Raw genomic sequence first — 13,655 nt, forward strand, 5'->3', positions numbered from 1 at the left:
ATTTTGAGGACTGAGGCTCTGAGAAGTATAAACAGAGATAATGGACCAGGGGCTGTTTTCCGTGATGTGCTCATCTGAGTCCACAACTCTGCATGTTCTTGGAGTCACCGGCAGAGGAGCTGCCGTACCATGCCATCATGCATCCAGATAGGATGCTTTCCTTGGTGTATCAATAACAATTGGTTATGGTTAACAGGGATACGCTGCATTTCTTTAGCCTCCTGAGGAAGAGGAGGCATTGCGGAGCTTACTTGACCATGATGTTGTAATTCCTTGTGTCCCGGCCCACAAGGAGTGTTTCCCTGCTGTTGATTAATGCATTTGCTGGGTGAGGGTGTCACCAACAGGGCCATCATTTATTGCCCAGTCCGTAATGCATGGGATTGCTGATTGTAGTCTCCATTGGTGGGTGGGTGGGTAGAGAGATTGACCCCATTTATTCACGTCATGCATTGAATCACCCACTGATGAGTTGTCCCCATGTTAATGTTCCACACGGGCTTCCTCTCATCCGTCTTGTCAAGGTTCCACTCATCTTTGTCTGGAATTCTGTAGAAATGCGTCATTTTCTTTAGTGTGGAATCTCTGCAGAAAGGTGCGTGGCACACCCTGTCTGCTCTGCTACCTACCCAGACAGACTAACAATGAACCAGCGCATTCTCGAATTCCCTTTTGGGCTTTCATGCATTACAAGAAGCTCGGGTCACACTGCAGGAAGTAGTAAACCACCTCCAGGATGGCATCCTTCCACCAACGCAAACGCACGGAGACTCAGCCCCAGCTGATGGTTGAGGAGTATTTATCTCAACCTCATGGATGTGGAAACATGTTGTTGGTCTTGGTAATGGCCTATAGATGGACTCATCCCTTGGCTACTCTTGGACTCAGTGGCTGGCTTGTTGATGAAGCTCAGCAACTGGCTGTTGGGGTGTTCTGGCGTCTTGTGATTGGCCAACAATTGGGAGCCTTACATCCAGATCTTGCGATTAGCCACTGTTTTGGAAAGAGTTGGGAACTGATGACCATTGGGCCTCGTGGTTTAATTATGTCTTTGGGATTTTTTTCAGTCTGTGTGTTGTGATTCAGGAAACTCGCTGAAGAACAAGGGCTGGATAAGGGGGTGGGTGCGTGGAAGGGATGTTTAGAATGAGTGATGGAGACTGAGTAATGCAAGCTTCCGATCATGTGTTACTGAGCCAAGACATATTATTATCAGACCTCCTGTAAAATATTCAACAAGAATTGGCAACCTACCCTTCCTCTCGCTGTTATCACAACTTTAGGCTCCCTAGTGCCTTGTATGTTTATCCATTTTTCCTTTCTCATTAATTCAGTTTCGCCTCACTACTCTCTGTGGTAATAGATGCTACATTCTCTGGAGGATGAGGTCTCTCCCACGTTCCCCTGTGTTACAACCTATACTTTGTCCTGTATACTTTGTGTTGGGCATGTGGCCAAGTGGTTAAGGCATTCGCCTAGTTACCTCAAGGTTGCTAGTTCGAGCCTCAGCTGTGGCAGTGTATTTGTACCCTTGAGCACACTTAACCACACATTTCTCTAGTCTGTGCGAGGAGTGGCACCCCACACAGACTTCCATTCTGCGCCTTGTAAGGCATGAGAGTGCCCGACGCAGGCCTCTCATGGTCTGAGTCGACGTTCCCTCCCCCTTTTCCTGTAGTCCCTGAGCCCTGTGACTGAGTCTAGCAGGAAGCTCGGCAGGGAGAAGTAAACCAATCTGCAGCCACCCATTCTACTTCCCAGTCTTGCTTTTGGGGAGCTGCATCGGCATCACTTTACAGGAGTTTTTTATGGTACACTGCTTCAGCCAGCAAGATGCCCATAGGTATGATCAATGCCACATAGGAATGTGAACAGAAGTGGAAGCTGGTCATGTAGCCCCTTGTGCCTGCTGCACCCCTCAATAAGAGTATAGCTGACCTTTTACCTCAGCTCCATTTTCCTGCACAGACCCAAATATCCTGAGATTTTCTTAATATTAATAAAAAGAAAGGTAACCCTTTCTCCATGCACGCTCTTCCTTCGTGGTTGCTTCTCTTGCTCGGGGTTGGGGTCGTCATGGCAAGAGGATGCTAATGAAGCAGCTACCCACCTGATTCGCCTTTTCCAGCTGCACCCAGCCAGGCTTGAGTACAGAGCCCGACTCTTTAATAACCCGAGAAGTAGTATAGCGAATTGGGCCAAACTGCTCCAAAGAAAATCCCTTGCTGATAGCAAAGGCTCTGGAGGCAGGCTCATCATCTCATGAGCATCCAAGATCGGTCAACGATTGCCAGACTTGCACATATCCTGATAATGAATAGCGTATCCAAATCTAGCTCTGTGCCGAGTTGGTTCACTTCTGTGTCTTCTTTCCCAACCTCTTTTTCCTGACTTCATCTTTCTTTCCATACTTTCGCTCTTCCACTGCTTTTCTCACTTAATTTTTCCACGATTATGCTTATTGCTCTCTGCTGCACACTTGTGCTCTTCCCCTCTGTTACCTTGAGTTGTAGCTTTGCTATTAAGTTTACTGCATTAGTAACCAGAGACCTGAGTTGTTACTTGGGAGTCATGAGACAAACCCCAACATCACAACTGGGGAATTTAAACTCACATTTAATAAATCAGTGATTATTAAATGGATTTCAGTCACAGTGGCCAAGAATCATTGTGGCTAAAATCCTTCTGGGTCAATAGGTCTGGCCTATATGTGATTCTAGTCCCAATGTTGCTCCATAAGGAGCCCAATGGGCAGTGACCGATAAGAGAATAAATGGTGATCTGCCGGTGGCACCCACATCCCATAGGTAAATGGAAGATGAATTTGCTCCTGTAAAACATATTTTAGCAACAAAATCAAAACTTAAAAACCTGTCGGGCATATATAAAGGAGAATAAGTTGCAGAGTGGGAATGGGACAAGCAAAATAGTTCCCCTAGCGGCAAGGCATGAACCTTGCGGACCGATTGGCTTTCTTTGGTGTCATTATGTCTTTCTCTTACTCCGACCCCCTCCATTATTCTTTCCCACATCTTCTAAGGTTATTCTTCTCTCTCGCCCTCAAATCTTTTGGCAATTATTTTGCTTCTCCCTATTTTTACAATCACCGTCACATTTCTGTGTTTGCCATCTTCCTTCAGTTTCTTTCAAATGATGGCTTTGTTTAGAAAAAGCAAATGCTGGAGATGGTCAGTCTGTCCTGAAGTATCTGTGGGGAAAAAAGCTGTCAAAATTACACATGTAGGATGTACGTATTTAAGGCCATTCGCAAGTGCAGAAGCACACCGCAATGAAACAGAGTGCCAGAAGAACCTCAACAGGTCAGGTCCATAGATGCTGCCTGTCCTGCTGAGTTCCTCCAGCATTTTGTGTGTTCTGCTAGAAAAGTTTCACTCAGGTTTTAGAGCGAACCACAGCACAGAGACAGCCCTTACGAAAATTGTTAGTGACCAGAGGTGTAGCACTGATGCCAAAAAGGTTTGTCTACCTCTTCTCGATCTGGGTTCACCTTCGATATAGTTGACCACAACATTCTCCTAGATCGCTTCGAGAGCTGGGTTGGCCTCTCTGGTAGTGTCCTTAATTGGTTTCACTCATGTGTCTTAGTGGGAAAAAAAATTCTCTGTCTTAGAGACTGATCTTCTAAGACATATGGTGCACATTTTTGTGTTGCTCAGGGAAGCTGTCTTGGCCTCCTGCTCTTCTCATTATGGATGCACCCCTTAGGACACATCATTAAAAGTATAAACTCAATTTCCCCAGTTAGCCGATGACACACAATTGTATATCTCAGTTGAGCCTGATGATGATAACACCCTACCTTCTCTGACTTATGATATGGCTGCAATAAACAAATGGATGAGCAACGATTTCCTAAAACTGAATAAAGATAAAACTGAAACACTTCTGGTTTTGAAAGCTGAAAGAGATAAATTCTTTGATAAATTTGGGAACTTGACTCCCCTTGTAAAAGCAGAAGTAATAAACCTGTCTGTTGCTCTTGATTCAGATTTGAATTTAAATCCCACATACAGGAAGTGACCAGAACAGCATTTCTACACTTAAGAAACGTTGCAAAGTTATGTCCATTTCTGTGACGTCATTATGCTGAAAAGCTAATTTATTCTTTTGTACCAAATAGATTAGTTTATTGTAATGCACTTTTTATTGGCCTTCCAGAGCAATCTATTGACAAACTTCAGCTAATTCCGAACTAGACTTTTAACTAAAACCAAGATGAGTGAGCATATCACTCCCGTCCTAACTACTGTGCATTGACTTCCCAAATCCTTTAGAATTGATTTTAAAGTTGTCTTACTTATTTTTAAGTTCTCAATGGTCTGGAACTGGAGTACATCACAGAATCATTTTTATTTAATTATCCTGCTCTTAGATCTTCTTCTGCTGGTCTCTTAAATTTAAACAATCTCCCTCAAAAGATAATTGGTAGGTCAGCGTTTTTGAACTACACTCCTAAACAATGGAACTCAATACCTAAACCATAAGGGATGCAGACTCAGTTGCACTTTTAAACACCAGCTCAAAACCTATTCATTTAACCTTCCTTGGAATTAATTTTTTTGCTAGTTTTAACTTAAATCTTTTTGTCTTTTATTTTCATGTTTGCACTTTATCCCATTTTAAAGTACTTAGAACGACAATGTTTCTATAAAAAGTGCTCTTTAAATAAGTTGGTATTATTATGATTTACTATTTCTCAGCTCAAGCTGGTAAATCCTGAGGTATGGGCATAGCCAAGCACACTCATTTCTCAATTGCTAGGAACTTTTGGATTATTCTAGTGGTGTTTAGTATTGTGGCTTTCTGAAGACTTACATAGATATTATTTACAGACATTTACAGATGTTACTGTGTAGCCCTAATTGCTTAATGCCAATGTGTAGTGCCTTTGGGATGATACCAATTGTAGATATTACTATTGGGATAACGTCTACCCTGTTCATGTTCCAAAGTCTTTCAATTTCCTCTTTTAATTCAGCATATTTCTGGTGTTATTCACTAATCGATTTCAGTATGTTACAGGTATGTGTGTTTGGAATGGCTATATCTATTAAGTAAGTTGCTCTTGCTTGTTAATCCTGTATTATTATATCGGTACTGTTATTATAGATTGTCCTATCTGTAATAATGGATTGGTCGTAATATAATTTGTGGGTTTCTGATTCTAAAACTGGATCAGGCTTCGATTTATGGTTTATTTTGAGCTTGTATTTTAAAACAAGATTTTGGTAGGTGATCTTTGCCACTTGAATGTGCCTGTGTAAGTAATCAGACTGAGTTAAACTGCTGCAGGCTGCAGGATCCTCTAATGCGTTGGATGCTTAGTATCATTGATCTGCTATTCGTTGTGGAATTACTTACATGAAGGGATATTGTGCTATAAGCTGTTGATGAAGTTTGTCTCTGTATGCTGTCATGTCAATCTCAATGTCTGTTACTCCACAGTATATGCACATTATGGATGTGTTTACTTTTAATGACCATTTCATGCTTGTCTTTCTTCTCTTAACTGCTTCAGTGGGTCTCGGGTGTAAATGGACTGCTCCACCTGAGAAACTCCAGTGGCCTGTGGTGTAGGTGGGCTACTTTGAATGTTGTTGTTGTTGTTATTATTATTATTCGGTGATGGGATACAGCACTGGTGTAAGCCAGGAAGCACAGCAGCCACCATACACACTGCAGGGTCCCACAGACAAGAATAATACAACAAGTAAAGTTATCTCTTTCTGTTGGGTGAGGAACTAATAGAACAGGAGACCTCCCCAGATGCTGATCACATATTGCTGCAGCAGCTTGTACTTCCACTTGGGAGCAAAGACAAGTTCCTATTTGAAGGAAAATGCCCATAAGAGTTCACCCCGCCTCAGTATTGGTCAGAACTGTTGGCCTCCAATTGTGCGGTCAGCTCCGTGGAGCAAACTTCAACCTACAGCGTATTGCTCTGGCTCACATGCTACTATTGGGGAAACGGCTGATCCCTTCATTGCCAAAGTGCCACTTTACATTATATTTAATTTTTTCAGCTTGATGAACATAATTTGGAATTTTAAAAAATCATTGATAATTGTGCTCAGCAAGTAACAGTGTGTGTGCCAGTGACAGACGCAGTACTGCAGCAGATAAGTTTGAATAGATTGCCCATGATAGAATGCACTAAAAGCTTTTTAAGAAGCTGAGGTATATTTTTATATAAAGTGTATAAACCTTTACATGGTAATCCATTATTGAAGTATTTTCAGTTCTGACTAACAGCACTGGTGAAAAATTCAGTAACTCTGGAGTCTGACCATAGCTCATCCTTTTTGCAAGAGGGAGCCCATTTTCTCCACAGCACCAGACTTTGACTGGGTGGAAACTTTTGAGTGAAGGGCTCAAGGTTTGGATGCTTCTGCTTACAGGACATGGAAACTGAAGCACTTGTGAACTCTGGGTGAGATCTGGAGGGTGTGTGTCCAGTGGTTGCAAATGTCAGATCCTCCATCTCGTTCAGTACATATGTTGCATGGATTTTGGACAAAGCACCTGACACGGGTGGCTAAGGTCCAAGAGCACAAGAAAACAAGAGCTGGAGTTGGACAACAGCTTCCTCACACCAGTCCCACCATTCAATAGACCATGGCTGGTCTCAATGCTTATCTGTGAAGTTCCCCATGGCACTCAATTTTTCAACTTTGAAATATTTATCTACCTCCATCTTTAATAGAGCTAACGCTCTAGCCCTCAACATCCTCGGGTAGAGAATTTCTGAGATATACTGTCCTCTGAGAGAAGGCATTTTTATACACCTCTGTCTTAAATGAGCAGCCTTCATTTTATAACCATATTCGTGATGCTCTGGTTACTGAAAAAAGGTTAATATCTCCCTGTAGGATCTTGTACATTCAAGTAAGGTCAGCCATCAATTCTTATAAAGTCCAAGTAATACTTGCAGGGATACCCACAACATCGCCTGTAATCAGCCTGCTGCCCTTCCATTGCAGTCCCGTATCGGACCGCAAAGCACTCCAACATGTGGTGAAAACTGCCCAGCGGATTATCGGCACCCAATTGCCCACCATTGAAAACATCTACCATAAATGCTGCCTAGGCTGGGCAAAAAGCATTATCAGGGATGCATCTCACCCTAACCATGGACTTTTTACTCTCCTCCCATCTGGTAGGCGTTACAGGAGCCTCCACTCTCGCACCAGCAGGCACAGGAAGAGCTTCTTCCCTGAGGCTGTGACCCTGCTGAATCTACGTCAGAGCGCTAAGCAGTATTGCACCCATATTGTACTGTCTCAGTACTTTTATATTTGTGTGCTGTAGCACTTACTTTTTATTCGCAGTTATTTTGTAAATAACACTATTCTTTGCATTTCTGGTCAGATGCTAACTGCATTTCATTGGCTTTGTATCTGTACTCGGCACAATGACGATAAAGTTGAATCTAACCTAATTCCTCACTCTGTTCTCCCAGGAAAGTAGAGGAACATGGCCACATCAATGGTCCACAACCACAGTAACATCTTACTGGATGATACTTAGAAAGAACAGACTGTTTTAAGTTTTGTGCCTTCACACAAGGAGTTCATGTTGCACTGACCTATCATGTACTATCAATGAAGCAGAAAATCGAAATACTCAGCAAAGATTAGTTTTATTTGCCACATGTACGTTGAGACAGGCACTCAGTGGCCACTTTATTAGGTACACCTGTACACGTGTTCTTGGTTCTTGATCCTCCAAAATATTCCATATAGAATTTAAACTGGAGGTGGCGGAGGGTAGACTTAAGAAAGAGATTTTTGAAGAAGAAAGCTACCTTAAATTTAATTGGGTTTGGTTGTGTGACTATGGTAGGGTAAAGATTATTCCATGCTTAAATTCTGCAGGGGAAAAATGAATTGCTGTGCATAACTGACTTGGTAGTTAGTATTTCAAATTGAGTTGAGTGCCCTCGTCTGCTCCTAGTAGGTTTGGGTTTGATGTAGGATTAATAGTCTATGTCGAGCTGACCATTTAACATTTTATAAACACAGGTCAGGCGGTGTGCTTCATGTCTATCTTGGAGAGAGTTCCACTTTAATGAATTTAAAAGTTGAGTAGCACTCGCTTCTCTCTCATAGGTATTTGTGACAAATCGGGCTACCTGTCTTTAGACTCGCTCGATGGAAGTGGTGTTTTTGTTTGTTTTGTTTGTGTGTTCATCAATGTAAATATCTAATCAGCTAATCATGGCAGCAACTCAATAGGTAAAAGCATGCAGACATGGTCAAGAGGTTCAGTTGTTGTTCAGACTAAACATCAGAATGGGGAAGAATTGTGATCTAAGTGACTTTGACCGTGGAATGATTGTTGGTGTCAGATGAGGTGGTTTGAGTATCTCAGAAACTGCTGATCACCTGGAATTTTCAGAAAATGGTGCAGAACACAGAAAAAAGAACAACCAGTGAGTGACAGTTCTGTGGGCAAAAATGCCTTGTTAATGAAAGAAGTCATAGGAGAATGGCCAGACTGGTTCAAGCAGACAGGAAGGCGACAGTAACTCACATAACCACATGTTAAAACAGTGGTGTGTAGATGAGCATCTGTGAGTGCACATATAGAACCTTGAGGTGAATGGGCTACGGCAGAAGACCACAAATATACATTCGATGGCCACTTCATTAGGTACAGGAGGTTCCTAATAAAGTAGGCACTGAGTGTACAGCGAAAAGCATCTTTTGTGCTTACAACCAACACAGTCTGAGGTTGTGCTGGGGTCACCATGCTTCAGGTGCCAACATAGCATGCCCACAATTTACTAACTCTAGCCCATACATGCACCTAATGAGAAGGAAAATAGAATCAATGTTTCAGGATGAAGGCTTGAACTTACAGCTGTTTGATTCAGCTGCATGGCTAGACTGGGGAAATTGGGATCTATGCCTTTGGAGCAAAGGCTGAAAGGAGATTTGATCAAAGTTTCAAAATTTCACGTCATTTAGACAGGGAGATAGAAGGAAGCTGTTCCCATTAGAGATGATGTTGGGAAGCTTTTTCCTTCAGCTACAGGTTCCTGAACAGAGAACAGATTGAAAATATTGCCCAGAATGTAGAAAAGAATATGGGGGGAAAAAAAAACTTCTGATTATGGAACTCACTGTATGTAGAGTTGGTAGAAATTGAGTCAGTCGGGACTCTCAAAAGGGAATTGGATTGATACTGGTCTGAAAAAACTTGTAAGATTGTGGGAGTAGGGTGACATGGAAGTGTAGTAATTAGCACAGTGCTTTACAGTAGAGGTGATGGTTCAATTCCTACTGCTACCTGTAAAGAGTTTGTACTTTCTCCTGGTGACCGCAGGCGTTTTCACCAGTTGCTCCACTTTTCTCCCACAATCCAAAGATGGTGGGTTAAAATGGTCATTGTAAATTGTCCGGTGAGTAGGCCAGGATTAAATCGGGGGATTGCTGGGCATCGTGGCTCGAAGGGCTGAAAGGGGCTACGCCGCGTTGTATTTCAACAAGAAAATCAAAATGGAAATGACTTCATTCTCATGCATAATAAACACACATACACGTGTTACAACATAGGAATGGCTCTGTTTTTTTCTCCCCCCTCCCACACTTATTCTCCCACACTTATTAGTGTGGACATCTGCGCACTAAAACCATCTGTTCACAGACCACCGGGAGTGAAGCTTTGATAGACTAGAAATGTGATGAGTTCGTGACCCTACAGTGTTGCTGACTGCACGTGGCCACTATTAAAAAAACACGCACACACACACACAGCACAGCCTTCCCAAAGGGCAGTGTGAAAAGATTTCTTCAATTAGAAAAGCTGCCTGTGCTTTGCTTGTTGAGGCATGAGATAGTGCAGGAAGTTTCCATGAGTAAAGAAAATAAACTAAAGCAAAGTCTTGCTCATCATTCCCTCAAAATACCTCCTTGGGAATCTACAGAAGTATATACTGTACATGTCACCATATACAGCCCTGAGATTCATTTTCTTGTGGGCATACTCAATAAATACAATAACCATAAGAGAATCAGTGAAAGACTGTACCAGCAGGGCAGACAAACAGTATGCAAACTGTGCAAATACTAAAAGAAAGAAATAATAATTAATAATATTAATAGCAACAAATAAATGAGCAATAAGTAACAAGAACATGAGGTGAAGAGTCCTCGAAAGTGAGCCCATAGGTTGAGGGAGTAGTTCAGTGATGGGGCAAGTGAAGTTATCCGTCTGGTTCAAGAGCCTTATTGTTGTGGGGTAATGATTATTTGACTATCATGTCCATTTTGAGTCTTCAGAATAGCTGGCCAACTTTATAAATGTTCTTTTCTCATGTATTTAACTAACTCTTATTTGAAGTTGCTCAAACTGTTCTTTCAGGCAGGGTTTCCAAATCATAGCAGCTTGTATAAAATGTGTTCTCCATCTGATTTTTGGCACTTTTGTCAATTAATGTTGTGTTTTATGATCTCACTACCAATGGAAACAATTTCTCCTTAATTACTCTACTAAATCCCTTCATAGTTTAGAATAATTTTATTAAATCTCCCCTCTACCTTCTGCTGCAGTCATCCCCACATCATTTTGCTTCCATCCCTATTCCAGTCCCATTTCTATCCTATCCTATTCCAAATGTCATCATTATTATCCATTCCACCATCACTCCCTCATTCCACAAGGAGCCGTAAGTGGATTTTCTTTTCCTGATCTTGGTGAGCCAAAGAACCCATTTCTGTCAATATCTCTGACTCTATGACGCTGCTTATTCCTTTTCTTTTTCTGACTAACCCCACTAGTCAACTTTCTTCACTGCTTGCTTCAGAGTACTTCCTATCCTTTATCAAAAGTCTGTAAAATAAATTGGTCTGTTATTGTCACATGTACTGAAGTACAGTGAAAAACTGTCCATACAGATCATCTTATTTCATCAGTGCATTGGGATAGCACGCGGGAAAATAACAACAGAATGCAGAATAAACTGGATGGACCTCTGGGCATAAATCATTTTAATACTTAAAATCTCTCTCTTTGTTTACAAAGTGACCAATTTGCAAAGGCATTGCAGTCCAAAAGTAAAAATAGTGTGGATGCTAGAAGTGTGGATTGAACTAGTAAATGGTAGAAATGCTCAGCAGATCAGCCAGTATTTTGAGAGAATGGTACACAGTCAATCTTTGAGATTGGTGACCTTTTGTCAGAAGGAGTAAAAACTGTAGATGAAATACTATAGGTCTTCAGCTGTTTCAGAAGCAAGCTGGGTAGGAAAGAAACCATTTTCTTTCCCCTTTCATCTTTGTCTTTTTGCCTTAATTTCTCCTCATCTGGCCCTGTCCTGTGCCTCCTATTGTGGCCTTACCCACCCATCCTTTCTTCTGTTTTGTCTTTTAATTTCTGATAACAACCTATTAAATCGCTTTTATTGTTTCTCATTCTGGTGAATAGTCATGAAGACCGTAAGATATAGGAGCAGAAATAAGCCATTCACTCCAGCAAGTCTGCTCCACAATTCAATCATGGTTGATTTTTTTTAAATAACCGTATTCCCCCACCTTGTTCCCATAAACCTTGTTCCCCTTACCAATCATGAACCTCTGCCTTAAATACTCCCAATGACTTGACCTCCACCTTCCTCTGTGGTAATGAATTCCACAGTCTCACTACTATCTGGCTGAAGTAATTCCTCTTCATCTCAGTCTTAAATAGAATTTCCTTTAGTCTGAGGCTCTACCCTCATACCCAGGATTCTCTCACTAATGGAAACATCCTCTCTACTTCTACTCTATCCAAGCATTTCAGGTTTCAGTGAGATCCTTCTGAACTCCACTGAGTGCAGGCCTATAGACATCAAACGCTCCTCTCACATAAGTCTTTCATTCCCGGGATCATTCTTATGTACCTCTTCTGGATCCTCTCCAGGACCAGCATTTAGATGTGGGGCCAAAACTGCTCACGATATTCCAGAAATGGTCTGACCAGTGCCTTGCAGCTGAAACTGTAAGTCTCACTGGATGTACTGTGGATTGCTGATCCATTCACTGTTCCTGCAGTTCAGTGAAATTAAAACTTGGTTTTTTTTCCCGTAACTGTGCTCTGTAGGAAGCGCTTTCCCGACTATCCTGTTGTTGTCCAAACTCCTGGGTGGAGTGGCTTTTTCAGTAAATCCCCTGATACACATACCAAAAGGAAGATGCACGCTTTTAATTAAACATGATATACCTTTGACATGGCTTTCCGTCTCTGAATTCTGTGGAGATCTGTTAAAGAATGATTAGGGCCTCAGCCAGCACTAACTGATGAAGCAGTTTGTGTTTCTTGATGTCAGGGCGATTGCCAATTCCAAACCTTATCTCTGTTTACTGTACATTGTGGAAAAGGTTGGCTCAAGCAGAAAGTTCTAATTAAACACTGATAAGTAATCATAAATATTGCAGAGGAAAAAGGAGGAGCTTGTAGTGTTTTTCTTCCTTATTTGAAATTTGGGAATATTTTAGGCAGGTGTTAGTGTATAATCATTCAAGGCTGAGATGAGTCTTGTATTCAGGCAGTGTTAACTTCAGGTATTTTTAGGTGCTGCCTCAGGTGGTGAGATGAGCAGCAACCAACACTATAAACTACAGGTACAGAGGGTGCTTCAGTGCACAGCTAGTAGAACTGATGCCTTACATCTCCAGCAACCTGGCTTTGATCTTGACCTCTGGTGCAGCCTGTGTGGGATGTATGTGTTTCCCCTGTGTCTGCTTTTCCTCTGCGTGTTCTCGTTTCCTCACAATGCAAAGCTGTTTTACATTGGTAGGGTCACTGTTCATTACCCCTAGTGGTTCAATTCAACTGGCATCCATCCGATGTGTTCAACATGACGAAGGTGTTGCAACATGTCACGGGATCACTGGCCACCAATGTGAAGCACTGGGCTCCCAAAGGAGAGCTAGCAACTAATAAACACTGATCAGAAATATGGGGTGGGGGTGATATTACTCAAATATACCACAGCAACAGGCTAGCCCCTACTGACATCAATGGATCTGGGATTGAGAGGGTGAACAGCTTTAAGTTCCTCGGCATACACATCACCGAGGATCTCATGTGCTCTGTACATACCGGCTGTGTGGTGAAAAAAGCACAACTGCGCCTCTTTCACTTCAGACAATTGAAGAAGTTTGGCATGGGCCCCCAAATCCTAAGAAGTTTCTATAGGAGCACAATTGAGAGCATCCTGACTGGCTGCATCACTGCCTGGTATGGGAACTGTACTTCCTTCAATCACAGGACTCTGCAGAGAGTGGTGTGGACAGCCCAGCACATCTGTACATGTGAACTTAGGACATTTACAAAGACAAGTGTGTAAAAAGAGCCCGAAGGGTCATTGGAGACCTGAGTCACCCCAACCATAAACTACTCAGCTGCTACCATCCGGGAAACGGTACTGCAGCATAAAAGCCAGGACCAACAGGCTCTGGGACAGCTTCTTCCACCAGGCCATCAGACTGGTTAATTCATGCTGACACATCTGAATTTCTGTGTTATATTGACTGTCTTGTTGTACATACAATTTATTATAAATTACTATAAATTGCACATTTAGAAGGACAGGTAACATGAAGATTTTTACTCCTCATGTATGTGAAGGATGTAAGTAATAACAGCAATTA

General features: G+C 42.0%; 1 protein-coding gene across 5 annotated transcripts in view; it reads left to right on the plus strand.

Moving 5' to 3' along the window:
* LOC140199144 (E3 ubiquitin-protein ligase Midline-1) overlaps window positions 1-13,655 on the plus strand; it is a 406,538-nt gene that overhangs the window by 282,558 nt on the left and 110,325 nt on the right. The gene's annotated exons all lie outside the window — the stretch shown is intronic.

The sequence above is a fragment of the Mobula birostris genome, chromosome 6 (assembly GCF_030028105.1).
Source record: "Mobula birostris isolate sMobBir1 chromosome 6, sMobBir1.hap1, whole genome shotgun sequence".
Lineage (NCBI taxonomy): Eukaryota > Metazoa > Chordata > Chondrichthyes > Myliobatiformes > Myliobatidae > Mobula > Mobula birostris.